This window comes from Lissotriton vulgaris, chromosome 5 (genome assembly GCF_964263255.1).
Source record: "Lissotriton vulgaris chromosome 5, aLisVul1.2, whole genome shotgun sequence".
Taxonomy (NCBI): Eukaryota; Metazoa; Chordata; class Amphibia; order Caudata; family Salamandridae; genus Lissotriton; species Lissotriton vulgaris.
In genome coordinates this window covers 598082-621585 of record NC_141693.1, presented here as the reverse complement: position 1 = coordinate 621585, position 23504 = coordinate 598082, and positions in this window count along the sequence as shown.

The following is a 23504-nucleotide window of genomic DNA, read 5'->3' as shown; positions in this document are numbered from 1 at the left end:
CAAGGCTGATTATGTTGTGATGAATGTTGAAAAGATAAAGGATTACAAGCAAGAGTAAAATGATGAAATTGTGAAGAAGTTAACTAATGGCTGCAAATGCAATTGAATAATGCTATGCCACGAGTTGGAGCTAGAAGGAGTTCCATAATGATGTTGTCTCCACTACCAAGACATCAGTCATCTTTGAAACACTACACCAAAGGTCTTCCTCTAGACCATTGCTTCCCCTACTGCCTCGCTTGCTGAAGCCTGCTCTGCAAAAATTCCTTACTCCAGCATCGGCGGGGGCGCCCCCATCTCGAATCACTAAAAAGTATAAGGCTCCTGACAATGACCCCTTCTTTCTGAGGGCTGACCCTCCACCAGACTCTGTTATTGTTTCGGCGGCACAGAAGAATCAGACGGGGCCAGCGTAGTCTGCGGTACCCCCAGATAAAGACAGTAAAGCCATGGATTCTGTCTGCAAGAGAATGTGTACTACCTCAGCCTCTTACATGAAGGAGGCCAGCGCCTCGGCCTTATTGGGCCGGTATGACTGTTCTTTGTGGGACTCTCTTTCACGCTTCACTGAGAAGCTTCCAAAAGAAGGCAAGCAAGATTTCCTGGAAATCCTGCATGAAGGTGGCTTGGTAGCCAATCAAGTTATTAGTGCAGCGGCTGATGCTTCTGATCTCGCTGCCCCCGGTTATGCACATGGAATTTGTGCCCGTCGCTCTGCCTGGCTAAGATTGACTGGTTTGAAGCCAGAGGCGCAAAATCGCATTCTCAATCTCCCCTTCAGTGGTACATCGCTCTTCAGCTCTCATGCTGATGACAAAATGTCCAGGAGAAAGACCGAACTGGACACGGTGAAGGCGGTTGGTCTTGAGAAGAGGAAGGACTTCAAGCATCGCTACCGCCCTTACGATCAACAACAATACCAGCAGAGGGTTCAAGCCCCTCAGTGGTCCTCCCTGAAAATCAAGGAAAATCACAATCCTACCAGCGTCGTCCTGCTAGAGGACAAGGAGGGGACTCCAGACAGTCCACACCTACTGCCAAGCAACAAAAGAAGCAGTGAGTGCTTGCTTTCCTTAACTCCGTTACCCACTCCGGTGGGGGGAAGTGTCTGATTCTACCTGGAAGAGTGGACCAAAATCACACTACACGTGGGTGCTGAATATTGTAAAGAATGGGTATTCCATCAGGTTCAAGTCCCCTCCACATTCTATTCCTCCTCAAAAGACTGTCATCCATCGCATACATTTTCTGAGAGAAGAGATGTCCGCTCTTCTCCTGAAGGAGGCAATCGAGGAGGTCCCAAGGCATCAACGTTGGCAGGGGATCTACTCCCGATATTCTTTGGTCCCAAAGAAAGGTCCAAACAAGGAGTTGAGGCCTATACTAGATCTCAGGCGTTTCAACAAGTTCATTCTGAGAGAGAGGTTCAGAATGCTGGCATTCCATCAAATAATCCCGCATCTACATCACGGGGACTGGATGTGTTCCATAGATATTCAAGATGCCTATTTCCACATCCCAATCTCTGCAAAGCATCTGAAGTTTCTAAGGTTTCGCATCCAATCAGACCACTTCCAGTTTACTGTCCTGCCCGTCGGTCTAAAGTCTGCTCCTTGCACATTCTCAAAGTGCATGGCAGTAGTAACTGCTTTTTTAAGGAAAAAACTAATTTTTGTCTACCCTTACCTAGACGACTGGCTTCTCAAGAGTGCGTCTCCAACTCTTCTACAGCAGCACCTCGCGTACTGCATTCAACAACTGCATCGGCTCGGTCTCCACGTAAATTTAAAAAATCCATCCTCACTCCAACACAGAGGATACACTACCTGGGCGTAACTGTGGACACAGTAAATGCAAGAGCATATCCTTCCATTCTCCACAAGTGTCAAACTCTCCTGAAGATACCTCAGCCCACGACCAGGCAGATCTCATCTCTGCTGGGTTCGATGGCCTCGTGCATTTCTCTAGTTTAACGCCAGACTTCACATGAGACCTCTACAGCAGACTCTGGAGGATCAGTGGTCCCAAATCTCCAATCGTTGGGAGGACATTTTAACTCTACCTCTGTCTGTCCGGCTCTCCTTCAAATGCTGATGCGACTGACTCATCTCCTCGTAGGAGTCCCTTTGCAACAGGAACTGCCCATCCCTGAAGGGACGGATGCGTCCCTTCAGGGATGGGGCGCTCATATGGGGCGTCTACAGATCTAAGGACTGAGGTCAGAGAACGAGCAACTATACCACATAAACATGCTGGAACTCAGAGCGGTACATCTAGCACTCAAGGCGTTTTTTCCTCCCATCAAATAGACTACTCTGCTTGTTCAGACGGACAATACAACAACGATGTGCTACCTGAACAAGCAGGGGGCACCAGGTCTAGACCCCTGTCGCTGGAGGCACAGGCGATTTGGAAGTCGCTTATGGCACCAGACATGAAAATCTCTGCAATTGACTTGCCAGGCATTCTCAACGTCCAGGCGGGCGGCCTAAGCAGGTACTTCGGAGAAGCACACGACTGGGTGCTAAAACAAGAAGTGGCGCAAGACATCTTCCACAGCTGAGAAACACCAGACATCGATCTCTTCGCAGATGCAGAAAACGCAAAATGCTTAGTCTTCGCCTCCAGGTACCCGCAACCAGGTTCTAAGAGGAATGCTCTGTTGATAGACTGGTCTGAGACATTACTCTACGCCTTTCCACCAATTCCCCTCATTCCCATGGTGATCAGGAAACTGTACAGTTCCAAGACAGAGATGATCCTGGTAGCTCCAGAGTGGCCTCGCCAGTGGTGGTACCCGGACCGTCTTCATCTGTCCAAGGTACCAAACAGGAGGTTGCCATGTCATCCGGACCTGCGGACCAGGGCGGGCGGCAAGGTGTTCCATCCCAACCTGCCGTCCCTGAGGTTAGCAGCATGGCTCCTGAGTTCATCCAATATGGACATTTAGGTGTCCCTCAAGACTGCATGCAGATCTTGAAGGATGCTAGGAAACCTTCTACGAGGAACTCGTACGCTTTTAAGTGGAAGCGTTTTTACATGTGGTGTACTGCTGAAGGTCAGCACCCTATTCGAGGTCAGGAACAGGTACTGTTGCCATACTTACTGTATTTGGCCAAAGCAGGGTTGCAATACTCCTCCATAAAGGTTCACCTGGCAGCGATAACAGTATATAGAAAGCCTCCCACTCAGGCTTCGTTCTTTCAAATGCCAGTTGTTAAGGAGTTCCTGACGGGTCTCAAGACGGTCTATCCTTCCGTTAGGGCTCCATCTCCTCCCTGGGAGCTGAATGTAGACCTCTCTAAACTAATGGGTTCCCCATTCAAACCCATTCACAAAGCTTCCCTAAAGCATCTTTCGTGGAAGACTGCTTTTCTCGTGGCTATCGCATCTGCTCGCACGGTAAGTGAGATACAAGCCTTATGCTCCACAAAGCCTTATCTCGTTTTTCACGCAGAGTGGTGTTACGTATTCACCTGAGGTTCCTTCCTAAGGTGGTCTTGGAGTTTCACATCAACCAGTCAGTTACTCTTCCTGCTTTGTTTGCAAACCCTGTCACTCCTGCTGAGAGAGCTCTGCACTCTCTAGATCTGAAAAGAGTGTTAAAATTATCTTGATAAAACAAAAGGTGTTCGAAAGTCTGACCAACTGTTTGTGAATTATGGTCTGCTAAACACTGGTTTCCCTGCCTCTAAAAGGTCAATTTCTAGATGGATAGTGTCATGTATCATGTTAACTTATCAACTGGCACATAAGCAGCTCCAGGGCAAGCCTTGAGCGCATTCTACAAGAGGCAAAGCTACTACGATAGCGATGCTTAAGAATGTACCTATTCAAGAAATTTGTAAAGCAGCCACATGGCGTTCGGTTCATACTTTAACACACCAGTACTGCCTTGATTCTGACACTCAAGCGGATGCTCAGTTTGGTCAAGCATCATTGAGAAATTTGTTTGGGTAATATATGTTGGTAAAATGGTTTTGATATGCTGGTATTCGTCCACAGGGTAGGGGGCTGGGCTTGCTACTCTATTCAGTGCTTATGACTATTGATGGGTATCCCCTGGAAGAGACGGATAAGTTACTTACCTGTAATCCTAGTTCTCTTCCTGGGGTATACTCCTCAAAGTCATAAGCAACCCTCCCTCCTCCCTGGACAAATACCATGTCCATATATTTATGTACCTGTTAACCATACTGTGATTACACTGTTATACGCCGTCCAAAAAGAACTGACCTAACTGTCATCTGTGCTGCATGATGGGAGCCTGGGGGTTCCTGGAGGTCTTAAAGGCACGGCGCAAATTTTCCAATTGTTTTCTATGCAGCCTTTCTAGACTAATCTGCCTCTATGATCTTGCCTTTTTACCTTTGAAAATAAAGGTTGTGTATTTCAAATCAAACTCAGAGCAGTTTTCTTTATCACATATATATATTATGACTTATATGTCTTTATTTTTTCAAATGTAAAAGATTTACATGCAATGATGGCAGTTTTGAGCCTAGTGATATGTTTTCCGGCTGCATATGTATATGTTTATGCATATTATCTATATATATGGTATTTGTGTATGTATATATATATATATATGCATATTATTGGCTATTGCTCCGGGTCCCCGCACATGGGTGGGACTATTCAGTGCTTATGACTTTGATGAGTATACCCCTGAAAGAGAACTAGGATTACAGGTAAGTAACTTATCCTTACAGATCATATTGGAGAATAGTGTTCGCTTACTCAAAATAAAGACCCTAGGGCCAGATGTAGGTAGCCAAATACTGCTCGGTAACGGCTGAAAATACCGAATTTCGGCCGTTACTGACCGGTATTGGGCTTTTGAGATGTAGGAGCCAAAAAAAGACCGTTTCGGTAAATACGAATCGGTAATTTACCTATAGGTATTTACCGAATCGGAATTTACAGAATCGGAATTTTTCCGAATCCGTAAAAAGGAAATGGTAAAAAATGAGAATTGAGATGTAGGAATTTCATGAAATTCGGTATTTAAGAGTCGTTAATTACCATGGATTGAAAGCAGGTGGTAACAAGGTGCAGGCTATAAAAAAGGCCCCAAAATGCAACAGTGTGACCAGAATGGAGGCATTCTACGTGATAGCAAGGCGGCTACAGCTACAGGCAGCAGGAGAGAGGGTCTGGAGACGGGAGGAGCAAGTCTACAGACAGCAGATAACGCTCTTCCAACTCACTGAGGCAGAGATCTTGCAAAGGTACAGGCTACACTACCACAATATCCTGGACATGATTAGGGACCTGCACCCAACACCAAGGGCGCACGCCATCTCACCTCATTTGCAGGTGCTCTGTAGCCTACACCTGCGAGTTATCAGGGGGTGATTGCTGCAGTAGGTGGGGTGTCCCAGAGCTGCCTGACCCGTTTATTCCGGAAGTTCCTTGAGGCCATGATGCAGAGAATGCATCATTACATCAGCTTCCCTGACCCACATGAGGAACTGGTAAAGACCAAGACTGACTTCTTTCAACTGGCACAGTCCCCACACGGCATTGACTGTATTGATGGCACCCGCATCCCAATCTGCCCACCTGCTGTCACAGAGTACATTTACAGAAACAGGAAGTCAACCCACTCTATCAATGTGCAGGTAATCTGTGAAGCTAACAACATTATCACAGACATTGTGGCCAAATTCCCGGGAAGCACCCACGACTCCTACATCTTTCAGAACAGTGGGATCTACACGCGCCTGACAGCGGGGGAATTCGGAGAAGGATACCTGCTAGGTAAAACACTGTGACACACCCTGATAGTTATTGCAGTGGTATGTGTTTGTGCGCATGTGATTAATGGCTCCCTCATTTCCAAATAGGTGATGGCGCATACGCCGTCCGCTCATTCATCCTGACACCCTACCTCAACCCAGAGGGAGAGACGATACAACGTGGCACACAAATCCACTAGGAACGTTGTGGAGCGCACCTTTGGGCCGTTTAAAAAGCAGGTTCCGCTGCCTCCACAAAAGCGGAGGGGCACGGCAGTACTCACCACTCATCTGCTGTAAGATCATTGCAACTTGCGCAATGTTGCACAACCTTGCTACAAAGAAGGGCACAGAGGTGGAATTGAGCAACTATGAGGACCACGATGATGAACATGCACTGCCTGACCCCAACACAGCAGGAGTGGCGCCAGCAATAGATGGGAGACAGAGACGGGCAGAGATCACACGCAACTACTTTTAAGTAAATAAAGAGACAGACATGTGGAGTATGCACCCAACGTAGTTTAATTTTTGGCACTACGCAAGTACTCAAAGGCACAAGTGTGCAACACAAATGGTATCCATAAATAATGGTAGTCCTGGCTCATTTCCCCACTAAAGGTCATGGAGTGTGGGCAGCATTAGTCATTTACGGTCACGCCTACCGGTGCCAGATGAAATTGTCTGGCTGTCCTCAGTGGGAGTGTGGGCAGTGGGAACACCATGGAGCCTGCTGCTCCTCCGTGTCTCCTTGTCATGCTGCTCCTACTGGTGCTTTCCTCGCTCTCAGGCTCATCCATAGCAGCAGTATGTGCTGACTGAGCATTAAGCAGCACCTCTACAGCACTCATCACCCTTGCAAGGCCCCTGGACACCTCATTGCTGGTGTGTGCTAGTCCCCCTTGCATGTTCACACATCTCCTGCAAAGAAGGGAAGTGCCTATGGCCAGGCGGTTCACTGCCTTAGTGTGTTGCTGCGCTTGCTGCCTCTCCTTCCACCTTGTTGTCCTGTCCTGGTCCAGTTATGTGCACAAGAGCAGCACGGATTGTGACATGTCCCGCATCCCTGCAGCCATCTCCCTCATGCCTGATGCCATCTCTTTGTTTTCATCCACCAATGCAGTGATGCCCTTTCCTATGTTTGCCATGTTTTGATTTAGGTGCCTCATCTTGCTTTGCACCGACTGGATGGCCTTCCCCTGCATTTGTTGTATTTTTACCATGCTACCCTCCAGCTCACGGAAGACACTGGGACCCTTGACATGTTGTGTAGCACTGCTGTCTCTGGACCTGCTGCGTCTGGAACCTGTGCGGGCACCCTCTGCGCTGGACTGCTGTATAGCAGTGCTTTCTTCCCCAGCCAAGGTTGGTGTCTCATCCCCACCATGTCACCTGCTGATGGCTCCATTTGGACTAGTGTGGCAACTACATGCCTCTTGCTCTTTTGAACAGCAGGTGTTGTATGAGGCAGTGACGCAGGCAGTTCAGGTGAGGACAGTAGCAGGGGGGAGCCAGAACGCTGTGGGGAGGCCAGCAGCTGTGGAGACATTTGCAGGTCTTGGGAGGCTGGCTGTGCTGTTTGTGCTCCAGGGTCCTCTGTGGTGTTCCCTGCACTTGTGCCTGCCTCCTGGGTGTCGTCCCTCTGTAGTGCACTGCCTTCCTTCTCCCTGGTACGCCTGCGGACATAAAAGCGTACATTAGCTCTGTGTTCCTGCAGCACTGCTTATACAATTACATTCTAATCACTGTAGCTATTGCCTCAGCTTGCTTATCACTGATGTGTGTTGCATAACTTATTGCTTGGTGTGCTGTATGACATGGTAGGTGTTTCAATGACTACATCTCCCATAATGCATTCCTGGTGTATGTTGCTACCTCTACTGGAGTGGGGTTAACACTGCCACATAGGGAAAAGGGAAGGTGATGGGGTGGGGGTGATTGCTGTGCATGCTTCTTACCTTTTCTGGTGGCAGCTCTGGCTGAGCTGTCTGCATCTCCCAGTCCACAGACGCTCTCTGGTTCTATGGTGGACTCCACCAGCTCCTCCAGCTCTGTCAGGGCAAGTTCCCTGTTTCTCCCTCCTCCAGTACGGTTTGCCTCTTTGTGGAGCTCTGCAATTTTTTTCTTGGTTAAGCTCCTGAGGTCGTACCACCTCTTCTTCAAGTCGTCTATCTCCTGTGAGGTCACTCCAACTGCATTTACCTTTCACTGTATTTCAAGCCAAATCTTCCTTATGGCAGATTCTGCCACCGTCAGGGACTGCTTCCCAAACAATTTTTGGTGATCCTTTACCACCTCATCCACGAGGACCTGCAGCTCCATGGTGCTGAATTTTATTTTTCTCTTCTTCTCTGCACCTTCCTTCTCACTGGTGTTTGCCATTTTTACACTTTCAAAAGCAGTAAAGTTTTCCTGTGGCTCAGGGACTCTGCTCTGCTCTCACAGCCTCTCCGGAAGCTTCTGATTGCTTGCACCTGCCTGGGTGTAGCCACTTCCTGGTTGGGAGGGGGGTGGTTGAACCTGATTGGCTGACTCCTGGGTTTTTCTTTTCTTGAATAGCCGATTCGGTATTTACCGATTCGGAAAATACAGATTCGGTAAATACTGAATGGGTGATACCGAATTTTAACGATTCAGTGATATTTCATGAATTTTTACCTACATCCCATTTACCGATTCGGTATTTTAGAATCTGTAAATCTGAATTACCTACATCTGGCCCCTTGATCCCAGCTTCCCTGAAAATTGGAGACCCATCTCCAACATTCATTGGCTTGGAAAGGCCATTGAAAATACGTTGCTATTCAACTCACTGTATTCATTAGGAAGGCAAACTTACTAGCAGTCCACCAGTGAGGTCCAAAGCTGGTCACGAAACTGAAATGGCCTACTTAAAAATCATGGACGACGTCCATCGTAAACTGGATGAGGGTGAATTATGTCTGCTTGGTTTACTTAACAGTACAAAAGGGGGTGGTGATGGACGGAGCATCTGAACCAATCAAACACTCACACCCAGTCAACAGATCTGGGTTTAATCCATCACCGTTCTTTAGCCCACTCTGCCACCCTAGTTCAGACATGGCCATATGCAAATCAGTCTGACCCTGTGCCTCATGGGAACAGTCCAGCCCGAACTGCCAAGACATGCCTTCCCTGGACCGGAAACAAGCTTCCTAGGACCGGTTTCTAGCATTACAGCCGTCTTCAGCCAGGCTTGCTTGAATCCAGTGGCAAAGTGAGCAAGGGACTCACGTCTGAGCATACCCTGCCAACTTATGGTGAACAAAGTGGTACAAAAGGGGGTGGTGATGGACGGAGCATCTGAACCAATCAAACACTCACACCCAGTCAACAAATCTGGGTTTAATCCATCACCGTTCTTTAGCCCCCTCTGCCACCCCAGTTCAGACATGGCCATATGCAAATCAGTCTGACCCTGTGCCTCATGGGAACAGTCCAGTCCGAACTGCCAAGCCATGCTGTAGGAGAGTAGGGTCTGCAATCCTATGGTCACCCCAGATTTTTGCTTTTTGCTTCACTGGCTTACGACTTTCCCTGGCTGTGGGCCTGCTAATCAGACCCACAGCCTAGCTGTTCTCTCTCTAAATTGACATCCATGTACTTTAGGTGCATTTACCAATTTGTACTCTTGTAAGTCCTTGTACAGTGTACCATAGGTACCCAGGGCATAAGTGAACCCAAGGCCTACCAGGGGCTGCAGCATGTATTATGCCACCCCTGGCTGGCCCTCAAAATCTGACACAACTGGCTGATCAATCAGCTGGGGCAAGGTGGTGTAATCACCCTTTGCTTTAGATATAGTATACCTATATCTGAACCTAAGATGGACACATATACTCCTATAAGTCACTCCTATAGCAGGCCTTAACAATCCTGGAGGCAGAGTGCTTGGAATTATGTGAGATAGTGCTCTGGCATGAGCTGAGCCTGTCTGCAGCTTTCGGAACCAAGTCCTTTAGCTGTTTCCATGATAACGCTATACCATATACTCTTAAGTGCATTATAACCTCGCGGTTATTGCTAACTTTGGCATAGCATTATCAAAACATGCCGAGTAAGGTGCCATACGAATTGGAATACTACCCCCTCACCAGTTCTGGCGACGGGGGTAGCATTCCACCCTTCTAGAGGGACACAACGTGTATGTAACTGTGAACCCCGGTTAAAGTTAACTCGAGCCTCAGCATCACAAAATGGATGCTGCCACCACAGACACAAGTCTGACCTCCTGCTGCTGGGAGTCCTTCCAGCGAGGAAGGCTTGGACAAAGGGTTTCCTGCCTTGGGAGGTGCTAGCAACACCCCAGACAGGATTTTGTGTATTAGGTAGGATAGGCCTGAAAGGAATGAGACATGCCTGGGGCACGCAAGGTTCCCTGTGCATACACCGTTTCAAACCAGTTAAGGGGGCACTCCAGCCCCAGCTATAGCGCGAAACCGGACAAAGGATAGGGGGTGTAACCACCCCCCTTCCAGGTCCCACCCATAGGAGGGACCTAGTCATAGTACAGCCCACTTAAGAGGAATAAAGGTAGGAGCTGGTCCCATTCCAAATTAGATTAAACCTGATTTGAAACTCTACAAGAAGAAACTCTGGACTTCGACGTTCTGCTCCACAGAAGACTGAAGAAATCTCCCTTGTGGCCAAGGAGTGACCACCCTGCTCAAGCAGGCACCATCAAGCGTTCCTGCGGTTCACTTTGTCGTCTTCCCGAGTGGATCCAGACTTCAGAGCCCGACGAGACCCGGACTTCCAGACCTCTCCGACCTCTACCTACATCTGCAGCTCAGCTGAGATCCGTGGGTGCAACGAGATACGTGGGACCGGCCATCTTGGAGAAACCTCACTTCGCTTCCAGCACGACTTCAGAGGCATCCTCGAGAAAGTGCTTTGGGGATTGAGACGCCCCAGCCCGAGCAGCTCCTGCACAGAAGATCAGCCCTCCAGAATCCACGAGATCTGCGTGGGGCCCTTTTGCTTGATTGCTGCTCGACGCGTTGTCTGGTCACTTGCCGGCTGGCTAGTGGCCTCCTAGACGACGATCCTTGAAATCCACACCGCTGGTCTGATTGCTCCAGACTGGCCCCTGCTTCCCTGCAAAGGAGAAGCACCCCAGACCTTCCTGATCCGCACCAGACGCCTTTTTCACTCACCGCGTGGGTTGCCTTTGCCAAGGCCTGTTGACGCCGAATCCGGATCCAACACCGCCGACAGCGAGAGCCTGCGTGGGACAGCACGTGCCTCCATCCTGGTCGCCGAAGACACCACCTGGTCCACGTGGCTGCAGAGTCAAGCGTCCACTCTTCACCTGATCGCGACAACAGCATCTGGTTCCTTCCTGGTTCCACTCCAGTCACTGGCTAGTGACTGTGAACATTGTCCCCTCTGCTTTCAGGTCTTCATCTTCCTCGATCCACCCTTGGGTCGCTCCGGACATCTTCCTTCTGGCCGCCTGCAGCATCTTTTCTTCCAGGCTCCATAGACTTCAACGCGGAAACCCGACACACTTTGACACCTATGCACCCGCAGCCCGTGGGTGAGGTAACAAGAGCATTTAGGTGCTCAAGGGTAGATTGACTCTCCTAGTGTCCAGATTTCCAGTCGCTTTAGTCCTAGCTAGTGGGAACTGTCTAATACTTACCTTTTCGTAATTTGTACTGTCCATTGACTTTGTTACGCATCTCGCGTGTGAGTTCACACTCTGCACACGCGTTCCGTGGGCCTCCTAATACTTACCTCAGGTCAGGATAGTGTAGTCCCAGCGATCCTACAGCCTCTGGACAGCTCCATTCCTCCTATTGATTTCCTTATACCATTTACTTAGTATATGGTTTGTCGTGCCCCTAGGGCACCATTGTAATTTGTGCAACTTAACGTATTTTTCTTAAGAGTCTTGTCATGTGCTTAGCCCTCTGATCTCATAAAGAGTTCAGAGGTGTATGTTAGTTAATAAATATCTTGTATATTTTCATAACTACCTGTGTGGTGTCCTTTCATTTGGTATTGAAGGGGTTATATGTGGTAAAACAGCTGGCTTCACATGCCAAAAGAGTTTATCCTAAGACTGCTTTGTCCATGCTACCATTAGGATAGCTGGTCTATAAGGTTGACTTACAAACAATCACCATAAGGGTTGTTTGGACTGATACAAGTTGATCACTAGAACTAGTGAGCATCATATATCAGGCCAACTTCTCACACATGCCTTCCCTGGACTGGAAACACGCTTCCTAGGACCGGTTTCTAGCATTACAGTCGTCTTCAGCCAGGCTTGCTTGAATCCAGTGGCAAAGTGAGCAAGGGACTCACGTCTGAGCACACCCTGCCAACTTATGGCGAACAAAGCGGTACAAAAGGGGATGGTGATGGACGAAGCATCTGAACCAATCAAACACTCACACCCAGTCAACAGATCTGGGTTTAATCCATCACCGTTCTTTAGCCCACTCTGCCACCCCAGTTCAGACATGGCCACATGCAAATCAGTCTGACCCTGTGCCTCATGGGAACAGTTCAGCCCGAACTGCCAAGCCATGCCTTCCCTGGACCGGAAACAAGCGTCCTAGGACCGGTTTCTAGCATTACAGCCATCTTCAGCCAGGCTTCCTTGAATCCAGTAGCAAAGTGAGCAAGGGACTCACGTCTGAGCATACCCTCCCAACTTATGGCGAACAAAGTGGTGCAAAAGGGGGTGGTGATGGGCGGAGCATCTGAACCAATCAAACACTCACACCCAGTCAGCAGATCTGGGTTTAATCCATCACCGTTCTTTAGCCCACTCTGCCACCCCAGTTCAGACATGACCATATGCAAATCAGTCTGACCCTGTGCCTCATGGGAACAGTCTAGCCCGAACTGCCCAAGCCATGCCTTCCCTGGACCGGAAATAAGCTTCCTAGGACCGGTTTCTAGCACTGCAGCCGTCTTCAGCCAGGCTTGCTTGAATCCAGTGGGAAAGAGAGCAAGGGACTCACGTCTGAGCATACCCTTCCAACGTATGGCAAACAAAGCGGTACAAAAGGGGATGGTGATGGACGGAGCATCTGAACCAATCAAACACTCACACCCAGACAACAGATCTGGGTTTAATCCATCACCGTTCTTTAGCCCACTCTGCCACCCCAGTTCAGACATGGCCATATGCAAATAAGTCTGACCCTGTGCCTCATGGGAGCAGTCCAGCCCGAACTGCCAAGCCATGCCTTCCCTGACCCGGAAACAAGCTTCCTAGGACTGGTTTCTAGCAATACAGCCGTCTTCAGCCAGGCTTGCTTGAATCCAGTGGCAAAGTAGGCAAGGTGCTCACGTCTGAGCTTACCCTGCCAACTTATGGCAAACAAAGCGGTACAAAAGGGGGTGGTGATGGACAGAGAATCGGAACCAATCAAACACTCACACCCAGTCAACAGATCTGGGTTTAATCCATCACCGTTCTTTAGCCCACTCTGCCTGTTCAGACATGGCCATATGCATATCAGTCTGACCCTGTGCCTCATGGGAACAGTCCAGCCCGAACTGCCAAGCCATGCCTTCCCTGGTCCGGAAACACGCTTCCTAGGACCGGTTTCTAGCATTACAGCCGTCTTCAGCCAGGCTTGCTTGAATCCAGTGGCAAAGTGAGCAAGGGACTCACGTCTGAGCATACTCTGCCAACTTATGGCGAACAAAGCGGTACAAAAGGGGGTGGTGATGGACGGAGCATCTGAACCAATCAAACACTCACACCCAGTCAACAGATCTCGGTTTAATCCATCACCGTTCTTTATCCCACTCTGCCGCCCCAGTTCAGACATGGCCATATGCAAATCAGTCTGACCCTTTGCCTCATGGGAACAGTCCAGCCCGAACTCCCAAGCCATGCCTTCCCTGGACCGGAAACAAGCTTCCTAGGACCTGTTTCTAGCATTACAGCCGTCTTCAGCCAGGCTTGATCAGATTGACACTTTGGACAGGTGTGGGGCTTGGTGGGATCGAACTTTGACACTAAGTATGGGGTAGAGTATGATCAGTGCAAATATGTAAAATGCAACAGTTTGTGTTGATGGTTATTCGAAACCAGTTTGGTCTGTTGGCAACAATAGTACCATATGGTGTCCTGCAATTAGATTCCTAAATCCCTTTCCCAAGCCATCCTAGAGCCCCTGTCTGATAGGCTTCGTTTTGGCTGCAGCGCAATATAATCTGGCCACTAAGTGTGTTGCGTCAGGAGACGTAATAACTATTTACAACAGGGGAAATTTGGGGGGCTCCAGGGGAGCAGGTAGGAGCCTAGCGTGCAGGGTGCTGTGAAGTCTGCAAAATGAACCTGTCTGTTTGTGCGATACTATCCCCTACTTTGTGTATATGACAGGTAGATAGTGTTCTTTTGGCAAGCAACTCATTTGTCACTGGTAGCCAGGGATTATATGATATCGGTATATGAGGGTAAAACAGCAATTCATAGCCTAGGTAACACTGAAGCCTGGTCCATGCCCAACAGGTGGTTGTAATGGTTTGTTTGTCTGTGACACTCCCGGGAAGCCTGTGGGGCAATAGCGTACACAGTTGGTAGGGATGAACCTGTGAGTCTCAGGTTTGAGGAATTGCAAGCGTTTATCATGGCGATACCAATGGTAGGAGAAATGTACTTGCTCTACTAGAGAATATGCCAGGCACTCCAAATCCACTGCGTTCATAAGGTAGGGTCAAAGTAGTCCAGCCGATTCCAGGATGACCCCCCTCACCCCCCCCCCGCCCATATCAACCGAGTAAGCAAACTATGAAGGTTTTTGAAAAATGTATTGGTAAGCACAATTAGGATATTTAAATATATATATATAAAATGGGGGAGAACTACCATTCTAATTATTGTGTATTGCTGGCCATTGATAGGGGGTGCTTTATCCATTTGTCTATCAAGGTGGAGAGCTTGTCCACCACGGGACCATAATTCAATCTAATACTTTGGAACTAGAGTGTTGCAAATATACCCCTAGATATTTACGGGGGTCCGTGCATCATTGGAGAAGGAAATCAAGAGGAGCATGGGTGGTAGCTTCTGTTAGAGGAAAAACTCCAGACTTGGACCAATTAATTGACAACCCAGATAATGCCCCATAACGAATCACTTCTCTCAATACTGGGGACAGGTTGGATTCTGGATTTCTAAGGAATAGCATTACGTCATCTGCATAAAATGATTCCAGTAGCGGGCCGCGTTGAAATTGAAGCCTTTTCGCCAGATAATGCTCTTGTAGCTGGCGAATGAGTGGGTCCATAGCAATAATAAATAATAGAGATAATGGGCATCCGTGCCTTGTTCCTCAAGGTAGTAAGAACAGACTCGTTATTTTACCATTTAATTTTAAGCACGATATGGGCTTTGTATACAAGAGGGCCAGGTCACAGAATACCTTGGGGCAGCCAAGCTTGCTTAAAGTGGCAAGCAGTAAGGGCCACTCCAGCGAGTCAAACGTTTTTTCAGCGTCTAATAACACTGCCACCGCTTGCAGCCCAGGATTGATTTGGTTGAGCACTGCGAAGATAGTGCGCAAGTTAATGGACATAGATCGGTTGGACATAAATCCTGATTGCAGTGGGGATATAATCATATTCATTAGCAGCGACAGGCGGGTGGCCAGGACCTTGGCCAAGAGTTTGTAATCGTGGTTCAATAAAGACAAAGGACGATAAGACCAGCAGGACTCTGGAGATTTGCCAGGCTTGAACAAAAGGGTGATGACCGCTTCCGCCGTTGTTTGAGGGAGGATACCATCAACCAAGGCCTCCTCATAGACCTCGATGAGTTATGGGGTCAATTCAGCTATGTATGCTTTGTAAAAGGCCCCGGTAAAGCCATCTAGTCCGCGTGCACGGGCTCCGTTCAGAGCATCAATTGCATCTCCAATCTCGTTGCATGTGATGGGTGCAGCCAGGAATTGCTGCTGCCCCGTCTCCAACCAGACCATGGCGAATTCTGCTAGATAATTTGCAATCATTTCTGCAGAAGCGGAGCACTTGGATGTCTATAGCTGAGTGTGGTAATTCGTGAATATCTGCGCTATCTCTCCCGAATCTGTGACAGTTGTTCCGTCCTGTAACTGCAGAGACAGAATCAGTGTGGTCTAGTACGGTGGGCGCAGAGTATTGGCTAGAGTGCGACTGTGCCTCTCACCCTCACCATAAGCCTGTGCTCTAGCATACTTGGCCAAGTATGTTACCTCACGGTGCACGAGTTCTTGGAATTCCTGCATAAGCACGCCCTTTTATGCAGGAGTGTCAGGTGGTACCCTTTGAGCATCTCTGTGTCAAGTGTTTTTAGTGTCTTTTCTACTCCTGCTAAGTCTCGCTGTACTGATCTCGGCACCCCTGAGTGCTTCGCCATACACACATCCCGTATGTATGCTTTGAATGTGTCAAACAACATCAGAATTAGGGCTACTTTTTGCCCCAAACCAGTGGTGACAGCCATTTTTTATTTCTGCATTTGCATCTATTCTTTAAACGTAATATTCTTTTCATCCTTTTATAATCCGCCATCCATTCTCTTTTTTGAACGGTCATACCCTCCTGCAAGGTAGTGCAATTTCCCAAGTTTCTCATGTTATTATGGGCCATCCGCACCTCTCTCCAAAAACACGTACTGAAGCAGAGTTCATCATGAGCAGTATATTGTAACCCAAAGCATTTCAGACTCCATCAGGTCCTTCGTCAGGGGTAACTGTAAATAACAATCAGACATACTATAAAAAACAAATATGTGTACATCACCTCCTTGTCATATACTTTAACTATGAATTGCGCTGCTCATCTTTCCCAACATGTTACCAAATTTTTTTCTTCAAAAAAATGACCCTCTTATTTATGTGGCAAAACTCTCCCCTCTTTATCCTGATATCTCTGTTTTACTCCGTCACTCATTCCTTCACTCCCTACCTCCTTTCAAACTAAACATCACCTCCCCCTCCAAACCTTTGATAACTCCTCCCTGCCTCCCCTCTTATCTCTAACTACAATCTTCCCCTCTTCAATACTATTCACCACCGCATCGCCCCCATTCTACCAACTGGACACTTATACGTTCGTTTACCTCCTTCCCAATATCCTCAACCCGTCTTACCTATCATTACCCCCTCGCATACCTATTAAAACATAATCATCATCCTCTCTTATGCAGCAAAGTTTTCACCTCCAATACCTCCCGTATTTAAACAAACTTTCCGCCCTCATTTCCTGTTCCCTCCCCCTTCTCCCACATCCTCAGTTACACCTGGGTCTCCCAAACCACCCTGGGACACTTCAACTCCTATGATGCATTGTAAAATGCCATATAGAATTGTTAGTTGCTCTGTTGGACTGAATGTCATGCACTTTTAAAACTATACATTCTAATCACTGCTTTAACATTAAAAAAACTATAGTATGTCCTAAATTTCATATTCCAGAGACCTTACTCGTGTAAGTATGATGACTCGAGCACTCCTTAAGGCAAAATTAATTGCTGGATATCAATAAAATCAATGAAACATCGATGGTAATTCAGTTAGTATATGGTTTTAATTCAACCAATGGTATGTCATATTCCGTCATATGATACATATGGTCCTCTCTCCTCATCTCACTTTGGGGGGTACGTTAATTTATCGGCCCCCAGGACCGGCAGGATCGTTTCTGGCAGCACTGCTTGAGTCTATGGTACCTCGAGCTCTGAGATTCCCGCATTTCTTATTGCTGGGTGATTTTAATATCCATGCTGAGGTAGCGGATCTCCCGGAATGTAAAGCTCTGTGTGATTTCTTCGACCTGGCACATCTCTCCCAATGGGTCTCTTTACCTACACACTCGGGGGGTCACACTTTGGATGTGATTTGTTCTAACTTTCCCCTCCAGGTGGAAGCCCCTCAAGCTTTGACGTGGTCGGATCATCAGCTGATCAGATTTGCGTGGTCAGCTCTGAAAACTACCACTTGGGGGGCCAAAACCATTTGTGCCAAGAAAATTAACATAAAGACTTTGGGTGCCACCCTGAATGAGTGTAGGCCCGTGTTAGGCACTGATCTTGCCAAAGCGGTGTTGAACTTTAGAGAATGGGTGGTAGCGGGGGTGACTGCGTCATCTAAAGGGGGGAGTAGTGGTAGAGCTCGCTCCACCCCTTCTAAGCCTTGGTTCTCCCCTGAGCTGCGCATTCATAAGCTGGCCTGTAAAAAGCTAGAACGGGCCTGGCGTCAAACCTATTGCCCCCTAGCTAAGGCTGCTTTACGGGTGGAGCAGAGAATCTACTATGCCAGCATTAAAACAGCTAAGGGCGAATATTTTGCCAATCGGATTGAAAGGGCTAACAATAGCAGTCGCGAGATCTTTGCGATTGTTAATAGTTTTCTTTCCCCCTGTGCTGAGCAGCGGACGGTTCCAGCTTCAGGGGCTTGGTGTGAGAGCTTGTCCGTGTTTTTTGAGCAAAAAATAGCTGCTATTCAGTCCAGTTTTAGCTCCAGCCACTTTTCGGATGGCACTCCCCACCTTTCCCCTCCTCTAGGGTGTTCATCTTCCAGGATGGTGGAGCTCGCTCCTCCCACAGCTACTGACACGCTGGCCGTGATTAAATCCTTGAAATCAGGATCTCCATCTGATCCGTGTCCGGCGAGGGTGTTGGCATGTGTAGCTGAAGTGGTGGTGCAGGAAGTGACGCATATCGTCGGCCTTTCATTTAAATCAGCCATAGTGCCTGCTGAGTGGAAACAGGCTAAGCTCCTACCCCTGCTGAAAAAGGCTGGAGCGGACCCTGCTCTGCTGGCCAATTACCGGCCAAATTCTCTGCTCACGGCTATGGCAAAAATTGGCGAAAAATTGTTTTTTCGGCAGCTTAACGAGTTTGTGGAATCATCTGGGGCTCTCCACCCGGCTCAATCTGGTTTCCGTGCTGCTCACAGCACGGAATCTGCTTTGGTGGAGATCTCTGAGGCAGTTAGGGAGTGTCTGGACTGTGGCGGCAGAGCGGCTCTAATTTTATTGGACCTCTCTGCCGCGTTCGACACGGTGCCGCACCAACGCCTTCTCGCTCGACTTGCTGATATTGGGGTCTCCGGCCTTGCCCTGGACTGGCTGAGCTCCTTTCTCTCGTCTAGATCCCAGCTTTCATCCTTGGCTAAGCCTCTCACGACTGGGGTCCCTCAGGGCTCCACTTTGAGCCCTCTTCTTTTTAATGTTTATCTGACCCCCCTGATAGAGCTAGCCGAACAACTGGGGGCCAAAATCATCGCCTATGCCGATGACACGCAGCTGTTGTTCACCTGGCCCAGCGCTGTCTTAGATACCGAGCGGATTCAGACCTGTCTATCCTCAGTTTTCAATTGGTTAGCTTCCGCACAACTGAAGTGCAATGAGGATAAGACGGAAATACTGCTCTATGGGCAATTCCCCCCTAATTTTAGAGAATCAGTTTGGCCGGTGGGTTTCCCGATGCCCTGTTCAGTTAATGTCCTCGCTAAGAACTTAGGGGTCTGGTTTGGGGAAGACCTCCGGTTTGAGGGGCATATCAAGAAGCTGACAGGAGGCTGCTTCGGGACTCTTAAGGCGCTTCGGAAGTTTTTCCCTTATCTTCCTGCCTCAGCAAGAGAGTCAGTAGCGAGAGCTTTAATTCTCTCATGTCTAGACTATGCCAACGCTCTGCTGAGTGGCTCCCTGGCTTACATGGTGAGGCGTCTCCAGGTGATCCAAAACGCGACCGCCAGACTGTTTGGTAATATTTCCAGAAGGTTAGCGTAAGGAATCACCTGCAGAGTCTGCACTGGTTGCCAGTTTCTCAAAGGATTATTTTTAAAATTTTTACACTGGCTCATAAAGCTACCAATGGGCAAGGACCCGCCTACTTGATGAAACGATTTAGTCGCTACTCTCCCAATCGACTCCTGCGCTCTGCCGCTCAACATCTGCTGCAGGTTCCGCGCTTCCGGCTCACCCGGCTGGGAGGGCAATCAGTGGCGGTGAAGGCCGCTTTGGCCTGGAATGAGCTTTCTCTATCCCTGCGAGCTACCTTGAATTTTGGTTCTTTTAAAAAAGCGTTGAAAACCCATCTGTTTCGGCAGGCCTTCTAGTTTTCTCTTCTTTATAGTGTTGGCTGTTTAATCTGTTTCTTCATCTTCGCGCCAGGATACTCCGGCAGTAATTGAGCGCGTTACAAAGCAGCATAACATAACATAACATACATTATCCGTTGTATAGTTTTGATCAAGTGGGAACAGAGAAAACGCAATGTTGGTAATAGTGTTGAATTGTCACTTCAAAACTTTTGGAGACATCCCAAATGCATTTCGAGCCGCAGCTCTTCTTCAGGGGAAATATTTGTACAAAGAAAACAAAATGCAAAAGTGTATAACAAGAGCCCCGGGGAGAATGCATCTGAGTAAAAGTCGGTGGATGGATTTCTATCTTGGGCATTCGGGTGAGCAAAGTACCTGTCTGCTGGCTCAAGCGTGATCTATATGGGGTGAAGAAAAGTGCAACCGAAATAGTGCGCCATGCCGAGTGAGAAGGAGAACGTCTCTTAAAAGTCCATAACAAACGAACTGAGATCGAAGATGTGGCTCCGTGTAACAGACATCATCTTATCTTATCTTATGCTGTATTTATAGAGCGCACTGACACCAAAGGTTTCCTGGCGCATCATACACAGGCGGTGTAATAGTGTCACAAAAATAAATAACAGTGCAGCGTTAACGGAACGATAAGAGTGCCGTAAAAAGTGAGAGGACAGTGGGATGCTCATGAGTTCTGATTAGCTGGTTCTTAGCACGTAACTGTGATTGCACAGAAAAATCTACAAAAAGTGATGTGAACTGTGTCAAATATCCATGCTCGAACAGCAAGCAGGTGAAACGCTTACTGTGACATATAGCAGTGAATGCTTCTAGTAATACAGTGCGAAAACTCTGTTGGATCCTACACGAGTAGTGGGTGAGAACCCGGAAGAACGTGGCGTGATATTTAAAGCGTTGCTGGAGAATAGCCATAGAAAGAGGACTACTAGTGCAATGTGAGAGCAAATGGAAAACAATAAAGTTGGACACGGTTTTTATCTGTGTAGCACAACATAACAAACAGAGGTGTCGATCTGAAAAGTGTCGAAAGAGCAATAAACATATCGTAGCAGGCAGCAAAAACTATAGGAAATAATAAAGATATAAAATAAAGTTTGTGACTAGAGGAAAGAAAACATCTATTAAAAAAGCAGCAGGAACAATAAAAAAGAGCAGGAAGAGAAAGAAAGAGAGTAATAAAAAGAATGGTGTAGAGGCTGAAGTGGGAGTAATGAATGGCTATATGAGAGAAATGAATTGCGAGCAGGCAAGTAGGATATGGGAGTAACAAGAGGGACATGAAGAAATGAATGACGTAGGGACAGAGAGAAATCATGTCAGAGGGGCACAGTGCAAGTCCAATAGTAATTATAGGAAACAACTGTATTCTAGTCTCTCGTTGAGACCCTTAGGGTGTAAAGAATTGAACCTGTGCATCCAATAAAGTTCGCGCTATAAAAGGAATTTTTTATTGTCTCTGCCTTCGGTTTTCTTGACGACCTCCAATACCAGGAACCGAATTTGGCTGACATTATGGGCCTGATTTGGGATTTTTGTCAGAATGTTGCTGCGGTGTTCAGTGAGTCTAACCTTAATTTTTCGCTCAGTTTTACCTACGTACGGTAGGACACACGAGCATTTGAGAAGATACACGACATTAGTAATGTTGCACGTAGCATTCACCTGCCGGTTGATGGGAGTTCCCTGTGTAGGGTGTAATAAAGTTGTTCCGGGTATGATACTGTTACAATTGCCACAGTTGTGGCAGGGAACTGTGCCTTTGTATATAGCAGGAGCAATGTTACGTGTTTTCCGCATTTGTTGAATGTTTTTAGAGCGATGCTAAGCAAAGATAGGCAGACTGTAATGGATGTTGTTAAAATCATGTTCTAATTGGAGCAGCTGCCAGTGTTATATGATAGATTGCTTGATTTTGGTACTTTGAATGGAGTATTTCGAAACAAATACACAACGTGTCTCAGTGGCCTGTGATTGGATTTTCCGTGTTAAAAGTTATATGCGGTCTTTCGTTTGCATCTTTCTTCCACTGCTTTAGTAATGCTGCTGGGATAGCCTCTTTGGTTGAATTTGTTGATGATCTTCGAGCTATCTGTTTTCAAAGATTCCTCAATAGATGCTATTCTTTTGGCTCTCAAAGGTTGAGAATATGGTAAATGTTTCTTCAAACTCATTTGGTGGAAACTTGTGAAATGTAAACAATTGTTTCGGTCCGTAGGCTTTGTGTAGATTGAGGTCTCCAACTTGTTGTCTGAAATTCTGATGTCAACATCCAGAAAAGAGATTTGGGATTGACTGATGGTATGAGTGAATTGGATCCTTTCATTAACGTGGTTGAGGTGGCCAATGCCTGTAAGTAGCTCTTTTTCTGAACCAGTCCACATTAGGAAAATGTCGTCTCTGTATCGGTAATAGCCGTGCAGATGTTCTTCCCATTCTGGGTTGATCAGAATGTAATCCGTTTCGTATTGGTGCATAAACAAATTTGCGTACGCCGGAGCTGCGCAATTTCCCATGACTACTCCCGAAAGTTGAATGAAGAATTTATCAGAACATTTGAAGTAGCTGTGGTGGTGAGTGAATTGCATTAATTCCATGAGGAATACTTGTAGATCTAGTGATTTTTGTGTGTTCAACAAAGATGCTTCCATGGCTTGTAATCCAAGGTTGTGGGGAATGGATGTATATAATGAGTTGACGTCGGGTACAGAGGAAAACTGGTTGATTAGGATCTATGACGATGTTACTGATTTTCATGAGAAAATCTGTGGTGTCTTGGATGTAACTGAGCATACTTGTTACACTGGCTTGTAGATGTTTATCAATGTAGGTGCCAGTCGGCTCAATGATGGAGTTACGAGTGCTCACGATCGGTTGGAATGGGAGGCTTAAGGCATGTTTGTGGATTTTTTGAACCATATAGAGATATGGAATTTGAGGATGATCTTTGAGCAGAAAAGATTTGTCTCGTTCTGTGATGGTTCCCGAATGTACAGCCTGGTCAATAAGGGTTTGTAGGACGTCTTTAAATTCCTTGGTAGGGTCAGATTCAATTCCCATGTATAATGTAACGTCATATAAATGGGCGGTGACACAGTCTTTATAGTAACTGGTATCCAGGATGACGAGGCGCCACCCTTGTCAGCCTTACAGATTGTGATGTTCACATTAGCTGCCAGCTGTGCCTAGGCCTGCCGTTTTTGCTTCGACAAATTAGATTTGTGGTGTCGTTGGTTTTGGAAAATAGTGTGTAAATCCTTTTGAACCATGACTTCGAAAGTGTTGAGGATCTTATGACTTACTGGTGCGAGAAAAGAACTCTTAGGTCTTATATCCATGAGAGTGCTGGTGTCTTCACAGGTTTGTGGTTCACATATGTTATGAAAGAAATGCTTGAGCCTGAGAGATCTCATAAATTTGTGAAAACAAACTTGGGTGTCCAATTCTTTAGAGTGATAAGTAGGGACAAAAGAAATTTCCTTTTGTAACACTTTGGCTTGAACAGCACTGATGTTTGTTTTGGAAATGTTGATGACCAAGTTTTGTGCCTCCTTGTCGATTTCGCCACAGGTTGTTGAGTGTCTTTTGTACTGTGTCCTCCTGGATCGCCGATTTGGTCAGTGCCTTGTCCTAAAAAAGATGAGGGGGCTGTTGTCGAGTGTGTAGATTT